The following is a 13,678-nucleotide window of genomic DNA, read 5'->3' as shown; positions in this document are numbered from 1 at the left end:
TTACCACCTTTTTAAATAAACTCCCTGCATGCAATTTCACTGCCTGGACTGTCTCCCAAATACTAATATACCATGATTCCTGTATTCACATTAATGGCTTTGGGCTTAATTGGGTGTTTTTTAATTTTGGGTTATTAATTTTATTTGTGCATTTTTTGAATATGGCCCAATGACTACTGCTTGCCTTCCAGTCCATCGTTCAATTAGTTCTGCGACATTTGGTTGTAGTTGCCCTGGCCTATTCCTCCTCTTCACCTTAGGGCACCAGTGATTCACGGTGGCACTTTCTGTTTGACACGATAGAACATAAATGGTGGACCTTTCAATACTTTCTTGGCCTACTCCATTTTAATGTTATTTATGTAATGATGGCTTAATTTATGTTGTACTGTGGGTTACTTTCATTCTGAATTGTCCCTTGTAGTGTGCATCATGTTATTTGAGAGCTAGGGTCTCAGTTGTTTTTTATGTCTCCCTTTCTTTTAGACTGTTATATTTGTTTTTGCTGATGAAGACGTTGTTAAGCAACTTTAAAACGTCGAAACCGGTCGAAAAAAAGTGGGGATGTGGTCATGTTCTATATCTTATTGACCCACCCCAGAGATAGACCACTTTCTGGACAACCAGAGTGATCATGTACATTCAATGCACTTTATTAAATAATTGAAAGCTAGCCATGATTTTTTAATTGGCTCTACCACATAGGTATTATTGTTGGGTATTTAAATTGTATTGAATGTGGATGTATGATGGCTGTTTGTGGATGAATGAGTGAATGATTTATTGTTGTTGAGTATATGAACTGTATTCATTTTTGTGTTCTTAAACTTCCTGCAATGTAAATAATATGATTAAGTGTAGATTAAATCACGATTAATTCATTGGTGTAAATAATGTATCAGGCATAATAAACCTTTTTGATACTTTGCTTATAAATTATACTCCTCTGGACTCTCCTTTCTGAACTAATTTAATAAATCAAACTTTATAAAAAAAACAAGAAAGGTTTAGACATTCAACTTGTGTGTATTGATCACAATGAAATATAGTATAACAGGCCCCTCCCTTTAAGTCAGTGTACGCTTTCTGAAAAAAGAAGAATTTAGATCGCATTGTTCATAGGAAAGAACCCAAGCTATACTCCTTGTTCATCCCATTAGGTGTCAGGCTGTTCAGTCTTTCTATCCAAAAGATTTCCTGTTGATTCATGTGTCTGGCATGATTCCCCCTTCTTTGGGATTTTTTCACTATTTCCAATATCACCACTTTCAATTGAGCAATATTATGTTTATTTTGAGCAAAATGTCTTGCTACTGGTGAGCGTACATTGTTAGTCCGGATTTTGCTTTTGTGCTCATTCCAGCATGCTTTTGCCAGACAGATGGTAGGGGCAGAAGGGAGTAGTGGGATACCCTGAGTAAACAGGGGAAGAGGAGAAACTAGGGGTCTAGAACCCACAGCAAGCAAAGCTTGACAAGAGATCAGGGCAAGGGTAAAAGTCCTCCCTGGTAATGTGAAAGGCCAGGGAAAGGAGACAACCCAGCTTGCACTGAGAAGCTTTATTTTAAAATTTTAGTTTTAATTTTAAAATTTTATTTAATATTGTATTTGTTGATATTTCAACTTTTTCAATATAGCTTTTGATGTGTTACATACATGTTCTTTTTAAAAATCAAAGTTTGCATTTTTGGTTATAACATACAAAGTTCAACATATCACATTTCCTAACATCTATTATAACATTATCCCTTCCCCAGCCCACCCCCCTCCCCACCCCGTGGTCATGGATCAAGCATGTACGTCAGCAATGTCAATTGGGCTCATGATCAGCACTGCACAATACCATCAGGACATTCTTATTAGTCGCACACCCGGGCTTTGGGCTCGGAACCACCCTTCCGTCAATACCCGTACAACGCCACATGTTTCCTGAACAACGTGGAGCTCTATAAGGTCCATCATGATCAGAACACCTTCCCAGCGGGCACCCTTCGCCTCATGCCAGACGCCTGTATTTCTCGAAAAAGGGAAGCTACAAACCTTCAATGTCTGTTTTGGATTCATCAATAAGGTGCGTCAAAAACTCCATATCATAAATGGCACGAACCTTGATGAAATAAAGCATTTAGAGCTGCAGAGTCCTCTTTTTTAGGGGGCTGTGTGGCAAAGGACTACTATAAATCTATAAGACAAAGAGAATACCACAAAAACAGCTACCCGCCTACACGTGCCAGGTGTGTCTAGTTGCACAACGTGCTACCTTTCATGTCGGTCAATTATTTGCGACAGAAAACGGAGAAATACATATTTTAATTCATGGATACAAAACACTTAGAAACATTTATATTAAAACAAAAGGGACAAAAATGCATTTTGTTTACACATAACATTCCATAAAAGAACCTATACTGAAAATCAATTATCTTGACCAGTTGGTTTGAACTGAACACAGTCGTCAGATACTGGTGATGTAGTGAGGTTAGTAAACATCTAAGGTGACATCCTATTATTAAATGAAACCTTGATACAATTCACTATCCTTGACTGTCAGTTTTTCTGTCCTTGACTTTGTCGACACCAAAGAGTGTGTTTCTGGGTCCTGGCAAAAGATGGTTAACAGGCACAGTAGCTAGTTATTTAATGCTATCAGGCATGCGTCGGACCCGTCTTCTGGACTTGATTTATATAGATCTCCCAAATTGGAATTTCAGAAATAGTTCATTGGTTAATTTCCTAAAAACCAAACGAAAAAACCGTGTTGGTAACAAGTTAAAAACAAAGTGTAATGTCTCTATGTGTGTGCACATGCAACTAATTCAACTAACCTTTTCATAGTTTATTTGGCGTGTGTGGCCTTGATTTTAGAACAGATGCGGACAGGATTCACTGGTCCCAACTGTGATTTCTTCTCAAAGATTTGGAAACTGCAACAAACGAAGATGATTTTTATGAAAAGTTTGTTTTCTCTTTTGCGCTACATTCATTAGAAGGCAAAAGTTAAAAAATGGCAACAGAGCCACCTAAATGAGCCAAATCGAGTTCGTATCTAAGGCGGTACAGACTGCCTTTGAGTGTTTGTCTTATTATATTACATTCGTTAGAAAGCGGGAGTTCAAAACGAAAATGAAAATGAAATAGCAGCGAAGCCAACTAAATGAGCCAAGTCAAGTTCGTATCTAAAGTGATACAAACTACCTTCAAATCAATTATGTTGCACTATTGTTTTGAGCATTTTTTAATAAAATACTACATGTTTTTTTGAAAAGGGAGGAACATACCTCTTGATCCAAGCGAAGATATGCTACGATATAGCTTCATTCGCGGACACACATCACGTATGTGGTGGTTTTCGTATTGTAAATTATAGTTTACCTAGTTTGTTAAAGGAAATACGGAGATGTAACGATCCGTGTGTAGCTAACAGAATAGTGCTGTTTAAATATCACAAAGGCGTGATATGGGTACTTACATTTGCTGCTTTTCAAGGAACTTGCTTGATCACAAGCGTTGTTGCTTCCACTCGAAACGAACGCGGGTAGTTACTGCCGGGTTCGCTTTCACTCACGTTAGGAAGAGGCTAGACTCGCTGTATTTAAAAATTCATCTAATCGCAACCGCCATCTTGGAAGGAAAAATGGCGGACGCGGCCAGATTACTGAAGGGAAACGGGCTGCAATGACTTAATGAACTGAGAAAAGGTATGCTGCGCAAGAATGAAGCATCCTAATTGCAAGCATAAAATAGAATTGCTTTATTATACTTTGGTAATACTCTATTTGTTATTTCAAAAAAAATGTGGAAAAATGGTCAATACATATTGTGACATTTCCACCCAATATTGTGCACTCTTCAAGGAGAGGGCATTAAAAAGCTGTGTTGTAAGCATGCATATTTGATGGCTCAGCATGCACTAATGAATGTTTTACGTGTGCTTCATGAATGTCACTTGCGCAAAAGAGTTACTTGTGTAAAAACAAACTCCATTCAATTCCGATGTTAAGGCCAGGCTGAACAGTGTTTAGATTGTAAATCCACTTCTGTTCAAGCTGCCTCAGCTTTCGGTCGCTGTCTCCTCCACGAGGGTGTGATGGAACTGTTTGAAATATACCACTCAATATCCTCACAGGTGTGTTTGCTTTTACAAAATGAGCAACTAAAGGTTTCTCCGGAACTGAATTTTTAACACATGACCTGTGCTCGCAGATTCTCTGCTTTACAGGTCTTTTTGTCTTCCCAATATAAATTAATTTGCACGGGCAGATGATAGCATAAATTGCCCATGCTGTATTGCAATTGGTGAAGGCTTTTAAGTGCCATGTTAGACCCTTTAAGTTGACAGTTTTCACGTTTTTTGTCAAACGACACACCGAACAGTTACCACATTTAACCCTTTAAGTGCCATGGGTATTTCTCCCAAGTGCCAGGGCCTTTTTTGGTGATTTTGGTATGTGGCCATTCAATGGCTTGTAACTTTTTTGTTACATGAGATATCTCGGCCAAATTTGGCTCCTTTTTTTCCCACATGTAGGCGGTCGTAACGCCACCCAGGAATCCCAGGTTGCTGTAGGGGGGTGAGAGAAAATAAGGAAAAAGTGCGAAAAATTTGGGTTTTTTCAAAAAATGCCAATAAAATGATGTACAAAGAAGCCTGTGTTTTTTTCCTTGTAAGAGCTAGGAACAAATGGTTTGCTGTGCTGAGTTCCCCAATGTGTTGGCTTTCAGGAACAGGATGAGTGGAAATGGAAAAAAATTATTTTGATGTGGTTATCAACCGTTTTGTGAGAGGTAGGCGATTTTTGCCATTTTTGCCAATTGGACATGCATGGACAGAATGGAAGAAAAGGGCAGGAAAGCCAAATTGGAGGACAGAAAGGCATATATTTCTGAAAAGTAGACAAAATTCCAAGTTTAGGAAGGGGTGATTTGCATAGATCAGGCAACAACTAGGTAGGGGAAACTGCCATCGAATGGGGGGAAAAGCGGGAAAATGACTGAAAAAAAAGGTATGTGTTGGACATGGTTGGCTTGGCACGGCAATGGCTTCTATGAATTTAGAGAAAAGCAATGCTCCGCTACGTTCCCCCGACTCTTGCAGTTAGGAGAGCATACCATTTTTGTAGTGTTTTTACAAAACAAGCAATACCACAAGCCAAACACTGAGCCATGGTATACAGGAGTTTTACGCTCACGGCCTGACCAGACGCACTTAGTATGTGTAAATTGGGAAAACCAATGTGGTGAGGAACGGCAGCCATACATTTTTTGAAAGAGCACAGGCAGACCTTTTCAAGGGTAGGTGACTTGTGCAGGTTACAAAAGTGTACGGTGGCTAAAGCAGCGACTAAATGTAGGTCACATTTGGGAAAAGAAAGGGTTGTGAGACAAAGGGCACCAGCAAATGGGTCAAAACATTATGAAAACCACACAAACACAACACATGGCCTACCGTCCCGCGTTCCCACAGGTGTCCTGATGAAAACGGTACCTCACATGTGTGGGTGCACCTACCTGGCCGCCAAGGGGCAAGCCTAAAACACAAGTAACCCCAAGTCTGTTTTCAGAGGGAAATCTCAGACATTCTGCCGACCGGCACAACGTACAGATATGGGCCTCGCGTGTCCAAGCCACTGAGGAAAACAGGGAACCCCATGCATTTCCGAAAAGAGGACACCCGTGGGAATCCGCAGAGGTATGATTTGCGCACATCGCCCCAGAATGTTTTACCCAGACACCCCTGCAAAGTCCGAAATTTGGGGAAAAAAACGCATTTTCCGCACATTTCGCTCGACGCACCCATCGAAACACGCCCCCAACAACACATGGCCTACCGTCACGCGTTCCCACAGGTGTCCCGATGAAAACGGTACCTCACATGTGTGGGTGCACCTACCTGGCCGCCAAGGGGAAAGCCTAAAACACAAGTAACCCCAAGTCTGTTTTCAGAGGGAAATCTCAGACATTCTGCCGACCGGCACAACGTACAGATATGGGCCTCGGGTGTCCAAGCCACCGAGGAAAACAGGGAACCCCATGCATTTCCCAAAAGAGGACACCTGTGGGAATCCACAGAGGTCTGCCTTGCGCAAATTGCCCCAGTTTTTATTAGCCACAATCCCCGACAAAGTGTGATATTTGGTGGGGAAAAAACACAATCTTCACTTTGTCTGGGGTTCTGGGTAATAAATTCTGGCCCGCTTCGCGCAAATCAGACCTCTGTGCTTTCCCACGGGTGTCCTCTTTTGGGAAATGCATGGGGTTCCCTGTTTTCCTTGCTGGCTTCGACACCCTAGGCCCAAATCTGTAGGTTGCCCACATGAACAAATTGTGCTGTGGCGAAAGGCTTGGGGTTACCAGCGGGTTACCCTTTTCCTTTTGCGCCCCCGGTAGGTGCACCCACACATGCGAGGTACCTTTTTCGTCGGGACACCTGTGGGAACACGAGAAGGTATGACATCTGCTGTTGGCAACGTGTTTCGGTGAGTGGACACAGGGAAATGTCTCTGAAATTGGCCGGAAATGAAGACAATTCTCAGACATTTCGCTCTGGCCACCCACCGAAACACACCGCCAACAACACGTGGCCTACCTTCCCGCGTCCCCACACGTGTCCCGATTAAAACGGTACCTCACATGTGTGGGTGCACCTACCGGGGGCGCAAAAGGAAAAGGGTAACCGACTGAGATCCCCAAGCCATTCGCCACTGCCCATTTTGTTCATGTGGGCAACCTACAGATTTGGGCCTAGGGTGTCGCAGCCAGCAAGGGAAACGGGGAACCCCATGCATTTCCCAAAAGAGGACACCCGTGGGAATCCACAGAGGTCTGCCTTGCGCAAATCGGCCCAGAATGTAATACCCAGAACCACCAGCAAAGACCCACATGGGAGAAGGGTGCCCAAGGCCAGGGATATTACCGCCGACTTTGCTGGAGCCCTGGCTGCCCTGCGTTACAGCTTCTCCCCACCAAGGAGTCTCGGCAGTGTGCCAATACCTCCCCGAAGGGAAAAGCTGTAATGCAGCCCAGCCGCAACTCCAGGACAGTTGGAGGTGATCTGCCCAGACGGGCCATTCCCACCCACACCACCAACAATCCAGCCCCTAGTCTCACCCACCCCACTGACAGTGGGCCCTAACCATAGAATAATAAAAAACAGTACTCGCATAACGTTGCAGCTGCTCGGGTAGAAAAAGCTGTAAACAAAACAAAGAACATGTGTTACCTACGGTCACACCAGCAAAATGTAGCCCTCCCGGGGACAGATAAGGGGGAGGGGGCTGTCCTGCACTCCTCCCTGGGCTCAGGCGTCTGTTTCTAGGAGCAGATATCTGGTCCCAGGAAGGGCTGCATGACTTGGCACCCACTCCATTGCGGGTGGGGGAGAGGGGGTCAACGCCCCATCCCATTAGAAAATTCCCTGACCCTTTGGGGTGCCCCACCGCCCCCCCCCTAAAAAGCGTTCCACCATTTTCATTTTTTTCCCTTTGGTAACCCAACTCCCCTTGGTGCAGGGGGTCACATTGGTGTGCCAATCTGGCGCCGGGGTGCCCAAACCTTACTGCCCCACCCACTGGGGGGGCCTGTCCCACCATTTTTGGGGGCCCTCTCCCCCCTCACCCCAAATGGCTGGCGGGGGCACCTCATGCAGGCCTCCCCGGGCCTCCTACAAACAGCTGCGTGAGGTACACCCCACCTCCATTTGGGGTGGGGGGGAGAGGGCCACCACAAAAGGTGGGGCAGGACCCCCAATAGATGGGGCAGTAGGGTCTGGGCACCCTGGGGGCAGATAGCCACACTAATGTGGCCATCTGCACCAAGCGAAGTTGGGTAAACAAAAAACAAAATACAAATTCATAGGCTGCTTTTTAGGGGGGGCTGAGGGCCACCCGAAATTGGCAGCAAATGATGTACCGCAACGGGGGGTGGCCCTCAACCCCCCCCACCCCAAATGGAGGGCCCCACCTCATTCAACCCTCCCTGGGGGCTGATATCTGCTCCTAGGAAGGGGTATCTGACCCCAGGGAGGGATGCAAGAGGTGGGGCCCCCCCTACCTGCCGCCAGGAAGGGTTGCATGAGGTGGGGCCCTCCATTTGGGGTGGGAGGGCTGAGGGCCACCCCCCGTTGCAGTACATCATTCGCTGCCAATTTAGGGTGCCCCTCAGCCCCCCCTAAAAAGCAGCCTATGATTTTGTATATTTTTTTTGTTTACCCAACTTCGCTTGGTGCAGATGGCCACATTAGTGTGGCTATCTGCCCCCAGGGTGCCCAAACCCTACTGCCCCATCTATTGGGGGTCCTGCCCCACCTTTTGGGGTGCCCCCCCCAACCCCAATGGCTGGGGGGACACCTCATGCAGGCCTCGCTGGGCCTCCTCCAAACGGCTGCGTGAGGTACACCCCACCTCCATTTGTGGTGAGGGGGGAGAGGGCCACCCCAAAAGGTGGGGCAGGACCCCCAATAGATGGGGCAGTAGGGTTTGGGCACCCTGGGGGCAGATAGCCACACTAATGTGGCCATCTGCACCAAGCGAAGTTGGGTAAACAAAAAACAAAATACAAATTCATAGACTGCTTTTTAGGGGGGGCTGAGGGCCACCCTAAATTGGCAGCGAATGATGTACCGCAACGGGGGGTGGCCCTCAACCCCCCCACCCCAAATGGAGGGCCCCACCTCATGCAACCCTCCCTGGGGGCAGATAGGGGAGCCCCACCTCATGCATCCCTCCCTGGGGTCAGATGCTCCTTCCTAGGAGCAGATATCTGCCCCCAGGGAGGGTTGCATGAGGTGGGGCCCTCCATTTGGGGTGGGGGGGGGTTGAGGGCCACCCCCCGTTGTGGTACATCATTCGCTGCCAATTTAGGGTGGCCCTCAGCCCCCCCTAAAAAGCAGCCTGTGATTTTGTATATTTTTTTTTTGTTTACCCAACTTCGCTTGTTGCAGATGGGCACATTAGTGTGGCTATCTGCCCCCAGGGTGCCCAAACCCTACTGCCCCATCTATTGGGGGTCCTGCCCCACCTTTTGGGGTGCCCCCCCCACCCCACCCCCAATGGCGGGGGGACACACCTCATGCAGGCCTCCCTGGGCCTCCTCCAAACAGCTGCGTGAGGTACACCCCACCTCCATTTGGTGTGAGGGGGGAGAGTGCCACCCCAAAAGGTGGGGCAGGACCCCCAATAGATGGGGCAGTAGGGTTTGGGCACCCTGGGGGCAGATAGCCACACTAATGTGGCCATCTGCACCAAGCAAAGTTGGGTAAACAAAAAACAAAATACAAATTCATAGGCTGCTTTTTAGGGGGGGCTGAGGGCCACCCTAAATTGGCAGCGAATGATGTACCGCAACGGGGGGCGGCCCTCAACCCCCCCACCCCAAATGGAGGGCCCCACCTCATGCAACCCTCCCTGGGGACCCCCCTTCCTGGCGGCAGATAGGGGGGCCCCACCTCTTGGATCCCTCCCTGGGGTCAGATGCCCCTTCCTAGGATTGCGCACCCTGCGCCCGATCCGTGACCAGCAATGCCTCATATGTGGTGTCCTTGGAAAGGGGAGAAAGTCCCCTTTCCAGGGACACCACTTTTTGATCAATCCTTGGTGGTCCAGTGGGCCCCAGAGCCCCAAACCCCCTCCCACCTCCCCTCGATTTTTTTTTGCTTTTATTTATTTTTATTTTCACCCCTGGGGGCAGTGATTATCTGCCCCCATGGGTCTCTGGCGCTGTGGCCCCATGCCTTGGGGCCACAGGGGGAGGGTGGCCGCTTACCTAGTAAGCAGCCCACCCTCCCCCTGCGTCACAAATGGATCTTCATTGATCCACTGGCATGGCTGCCCGCGGATCGCGCGCCCTGCGCCCGATCCGCGGGCAGCAATGCCTCATATGTGGTGTCCTTGGAAAGGGGAGAAAGTCCCCTTTCCAGGGACACCACTTTTGTTCCATCCCTGGTGGTCCAGTGGGCCCCAGGGCCCCAAAACCCCTCCCACCTCCCTCGATTTTTTTTTTTTTATTTCACCCCTGTGGCCCCATGCCTTGGGGCCACGGGGGAGGGGGGGCGCTTACCTAGTAAGCAGCCCCCTCCCCCCCTGCGTCACAAACGGATCTGTATTGATCCGGTGGCATTGCTGCCCGCGGATCGCGCGCCCTGCGCCCGATCCGCGGGCAGCAATGCCACACAATGGGTATCGTTGGAAAGGGGAGAATCTCCCCTTTCCAACGATACCCACCTCGATCTCCAGCTTGAAATACAGCCGGAGATCGAGGCGGACAAAGAAGGTCTCTTACCTTCTCTCTTCCCCGCAGCAGCCGAAAATGGCTGCTGCGGGGAATTTACTTTCAGTTTCACACCGACGTGCGTTACGCACGCCGACGTGAAACTGAAGGTAATCCAGCCCCCTGGCAGTGAGGGGGGACCTCCCCCTCACATAGCCCGGGGGTTGGATTACAGTTTTGAGCGATCCCTGCTTTGCAGGGATCGCTCAAAACAAGGTGCCAAAAAGGACGAGCTATCTCGTCCTTGGCACTGCGTGTGCACTGTCAAGGACGAGATACCTCGTCCTTGGCACTTAAAGGGTTAAAGTGACCGCTCACTGGTGGCAGATGCCACAGTGTAGCTTGTTGTTGTACTGAGGTTGTTTTTGGCAATTGGTATGTATGTACCAATTTGTCTCGTAAATTGGGCGTACGCTTGAACGCAAATCGGGGTTTGTTTATAGAAAAGTCTTCAGTTTGAATTAAAGACCAGTTTTTTAGGATGCAGCGACGGAGGTCGTTGCTAATTGGGGAGAACGTGGAGACACATGTTATTTTATCTTCTTGTACTCTATGGCGTTTCTCCAGACATTGGTCTCTGTTTGTGTTCCTTGCTCTTTTAAGTAATCGTCGGATCACGTGAGATGGATATCCTCGTTCTTTTAGTTTTTGCGACAGATGACTGCTATGAAGGTCAAAGTCTTCCTTAGTGGAGCAATTACGCCTGATGCGTAAGAATTGACCAAAGGGAAGATTTTTCCGCAGTGATTGCGGATGAAAACTTTTATATGACAACAATGTGTTTTTATCTGTTGGCTTTTTGTATAGAGTGGTTCTTAATAAGCCTTGGGATGTTTTATAAATTTCTAAATCTAGAAAGGCTATTTTCTGATGATTGAAACTCATAGTGAAATTTATGCATGGGCTTTCTGCGTTTATCCACTCAAGAAATTCTGTCAGAGTTGTTTCACTTCCATGCCATAAAAGGAACACATCATCTATATACCGATGCTAAGCTTTGATGTTTAACTGGAAAGGGTTGTTTTCATGATACACATAATTTAATTCTAAGTTGTCCATAAATAAGTTCGCTAAATCGGGAGCAAAGGTAGCACCCATGCTTGTTCCGTGTAGCTGTTGGTAAAATTTATCTTCCACCATAAAGAAGTTGTTGACCAGCGCTATTCTAATGCATTCGCAAATGAACTCAGACGGGACTGAAAGGTCTTCTCTGGTTTCGAGATACGAGAAAATAACTTGAATGCATTGTAATTGTGGAATACTGGTGTAGAGAGATTCTACATCTAGAGTGACCAAAATATTGTTTGTGTCCGTGGCAAGTTCATCAATGATCTTAATCATGTCCGTGGTATCCTGAACATACGACCTCATTTTTAATACAAAGGGTCTAAGGAATGAATCTGTGTAAATTGATAATGGTTCAAGTAATGAACTGATGGCGACTACTATGGGGCACCCTGGTGGTTGACTGGCATCTTTATGAATTTTAGGCAAAAAATATAAAGCTGGGGTGGTAGGTTAACTTCTAGTGAGAAAAGCTTTTTCTTCCTCATCTATCCACCACTCGTGTAGTGCATGAGACAGAAGGCTGCTGATTTCATCCCGTATGGTGTTAGTTGGGTTTCCTGGCAGCTGTTTATAGAATTTTTTGTTTGCCAATTGTTTATGAACTTCATTATTATATTGTTGAGTGTCCCACAGTACCACAACTCCTCCTTTATCCGCCGGCTTATTGACGAATAAGTCATTATTTTCTAGATTAGCAAGAGCTAGCTTTTCTTCTTTTGATAGATTGTTGGTGCATCCGTTTTTAGTTTTAACTAGAGTTCTCATCTCTCGAAGGACTTTGTTCTCGAAACTGATGATTTCAGGCGAAATCATTGAGATTGGTGGGATGAAGGAGGACAGAGGTTTGAGGCCTGTGGCACTCGATCTCTTGTCCGATGTAGATTCTTTGTCACGGAAAAAGTATTTCAGTCTTGCAATGCGAAAGAAGTTGCGCATCTCTGTTACTGTTTTAAACAGATCAGCATTATTAGTAGGCACAAATGATAAGCCTTTACTAAGAAGGCTGGTTTCAATAGGTGTGAGCGTTTGTTTACTCAAATTGAAAAAAGGAGTTCCCAATTTTGGAATTACCAAGTTAGGGGTGGCGGTTGCCATTGGCGAGTACGCATTCCATGATTGCCTGGTTGCCGCATTTTCCCTCGTCTGCCCCGTCCTTGAAAAAACTGGCCTCGTGAAGGGCCGCCTCCCCTGTTGGGAGCATTATTCCCAGAATCTGAACCACTACTATTGCTAGAATTTGAGAAGGAAACACATTTTTTGTGTTGTCTAGGCCAAATCGGGCCTCTTGAGAGGCCTTGATTAGCGTTCATTGATTGGTAAAAACCTGGAACCAAATATGGGTAAGTAATCTCTTCCCTATAATTGTGTATATCTTTTTTCAATTTCCAAATTTTTTTGTCTAGGGTGAATGTTTTAAATTTCACCATTTCGTCTTGTAATTTGTCAAGCAGTGTTTTAGTTTCTGGGATCACAGATTCATCTAGGATCTTTTTTTCTAGGATGGCTAGATCTTTTTTCTGTTTTGCCTCCTCTTCTGCCGTCGAAATAACTAGAATGACCCAATCCCTTGAGCATTTGTTGCCCACCCCACTAAACCCCACCATAAACTTCGGGTTATCTAAAAAGACCCGGGGGAAGTTTTTTACGTGGAGCCCCTCTGGGATGACTCCCGCTTTTAGGTACTCGACCATAAGTTGGCCATGGGACTCAGTTCTAATGAGTTTCTTTTTCCTTTGTGTCAACAGGTCTAAGTCATTGGTAGTTGGGGGTGGAGCAGCAGCTGCATTCGGGGTGGGTGTATCTAGGAAGATACATTTTACCAACAGCTACATGGAACAAGCATGGGTGCTACCTTTGCTCCCGATTTAGCAAACTTATTCATGGACAACTTAGAATTAAATTCTGTGTATCATGAAAACAACCCTTTCCAGTTAAACATCAAAGCTTGGCATCGGTATATAGAGGATGTGTTCCTTTTATGGCATGGAAGTGAAACAACTCTGACAGAATTTCTTGAGTGGATAAACGCACAAAGCCCATTCATAAATTTCACTATGAGTTTCAATCATCAGAAAATAGCCTTTCTGGATTTAGAAATTTTTAAAACATCCCAAGGCTTATTAAGAACCACTCTATACAAAAAGCCAACAGATAAAAACACATTGTTGTCATAAAAGTTTTCATCCGCAATCACTGCGGGAAAATCTTCCCTTTGGTCAATTCTTACGCATCAGGCGTAATTGCTCCACTAAGGAAGACTTTGACCTTCATAGCAGTCATCTGTCGCAAAAACTAAAAGAACGAGGATATCCATGTCGTGTGATCCGACGATCACTTAAAAGAGGAA

General features: G+C 46.2%; 1 protein-coding gene and 1 long non-coding RNA gene across 3 annotated transcripts in view; one reads left to right on the top strand and one right to left on the bottom strand.

Moving 5' to 3' along the window:
- Positions 1–673, top strand: part of LOC138514140 (uncharacterized) — a 59,910-nt gene extending 59,237 nt beyond the window's left edge. Inside the window, exon 4 of the long non-coding RNA XR_011281881.1 lies at positions 487–673. This is a non-coding gene — a long non-coding RNA (uncharacterized lncRNA). The remainder of the gene's footprint in view (positions 1–486) is intronic.
- LOC138514139 (uncharacterized) overlaps positions 1–13,678 on the bottom strand; it is a 338,787-nt gene that overhangs the window by 180,015 nt on the left and 145,094 nt on the right. The window lies entirely within an intron of this gene.

The sequence above is a fragment of the Ambystoma mexicanum genome, chromosome 12 (assembly GCF_040938575.1).
Source record: "Ambystoma mexicanum isolate Mex_15411 chromosome 12, UKY_AmexF1_1, whole genome shotgun sequence".
Taxonomy (NCBI): domain Eukaryota; kingdom Metazoa; phylum Chordata; class Amphibia; order Caudata; family Ambystomatidae; genus Ambystoma; species Ambystoma mexicanum.
This window is presented reverse-complemented; position numbering and strand designations above follow the sequence as displayed.